The 1610-nt window shown below is 35.8% G+C and overlaps 1 protein-coding gene across 1 annotated transcript in view; it reads left to right on the plus strand.

The window, feature by feature from the left end:
- The first annotated feature begins 1040 nt into the window (after positions 1 to 1040).
- LOC101849088 (methyltransferase-like protein 25) overlaps positions 1041 to 1610 on the plus strand; it is a 15917-nt gene continuing 15347 nt past the window's right edge. The window contains exon 1 of the mRNA XM_005109932.2: positions 1041 to 1095. The gene's annotated coding sequence lies outside the window, so the exon portion shown is untranslated. The remainder of the gene's footprint in view (positions 1096 to 1610) is intronic.

Consider the following 1610-nt stretch of genomic DNA (forward strand, 5'->3'; position numbering starts at 1 on the left):
GTAGAACATTAGTTATCATAAGTTACAACTAGGCATACACAAAAATGAATAGATTATAACAGGAAAACTGAGGGTGTAGCTACTGACAAAAGAAGTGTCTTTAGAAATTTGGATGCAAAGAAAGTCTCTTGCAGGCTGCAGTTATGGAGATAATGCTGCCAAGGGATTTGAATTGAATAATTTCGGTAAGAGGTTCTCCAGAAGTGATGGGAGTATGCCGTTTATTGTAATTATAATCAGAACACTTCTGTTTAGGAAATTATTATTACAAGGCCAACTTTTTTCTACAGTTCTTTGTTAAGTTCTTTGTTTTTGATTGTATTTTAAGAAGGCCCCTACTGTGATGTCATCTTCAAAACGGAAATCTCCTAAATGTGTATAGGCCCTACCATTTGTCCACCCAATGCCCTTTTCGATGTCTTTTCTCTGTCACTTTACAAAATCGATCACATTTCCAAATGTGCTGTTGACTGCATACAGCCTTGTCTAACTCCAGTATTTACTTCAAAACTGTGGATCTTTCTTATTCAACCAAGAAACAGCAGCAGCTTGTTTTGGTATAATAATATATTAATTATTTTATACAGTTCCCATTTATTGCTTACGCTAAAAAATATGTCTATCATGTATTTTTTTTTCTTTTTTAAGATCCTGTTCTATTTTCTGCACTTCTCTTCTTTCTCTTTTTCTTTTTCTCAAATATAAGCAACAAAAGATGAAGACGAAATCGAAATGATCTTTCCAGTTTGATAATGGCCAATCAGTTGAAGGCAAGGCTATTATTACATTATTTGTGTAATAAAATGTCGAAACTTTCTACTTTCTAAAAAAGGCCGCTGGTAAACCAGAGACTATAAAAGTTGAACCGGAATTACCAGATATTATATCTACCCACTTTCGTTTTCTTTCCAGTCTCCAGCTGTGTTTGAGAAGTCAGAGTCGTCCATTTCTATGAATTTATCTTTGCAGAGTTTTGTCCATTTAACCTTCAAGTAATGTGATTTTTGATGTTGGACGTAGATCTAGATATCTAGATCTAGATCTCTAGATGTAGGTGTGCAGACATTTCTACCTTTACTGTCATACGACCATCACGTAGAGTGTAGACATACGAATGTAATAGATCTAGTAATACATTTTCTTTTCAAATTTGTCAAAGTGGAAGTCCACGCATCGATCGGTCGTCTTCAATCTTGCGATGAATGCGATGTAACTTACCTTTTAATTGTTGATAGAATCTAAAGTCTAGTCAATAATATACATTATTTCAGTAGCAGAGTTCTGTGATATTGCACTGTAAAGTTGAGGGATTCCATATCGAGCGACAATTATGTTATGAAACGGGTAGAATAGAGGGTTAAGGGGCCGCTAGGGTTTGAGTTTGGGGAAGGGGTAGATGGGTAGATCTAGATCTAGGGGTAATTGAAACTAGTAAGCCCTGTTGACACTATTACTATTCTCAATGAATAAAATAGTTTGCTTGTAGGCTACTTGAGGACCACTCAGCACTACCTTCACCGAGTTCCTCTCTAAAATTAGGCCGACTCTATTTCTCCAAGACCAAACGCTCTGGAAAGTGAACGAACTGTATTTTTCTGAAAATTTTCCGT

This window comes from Aplysia californica, unplaced genomic scaffold, assembly GCF_000002075.1.
Source record: "Aplysia californica isolate F4 #8 unplaced genomic scaffold, AplCal3.0 scaffold00832, whole genome shotgun sequence".
Classification (NCBI taxonomy): Eukaryota; Metazoa; Mollusca; class Gastropoda; order Aplysiida; family Aplysiidae; genus Aplysia; species Aplysia californica.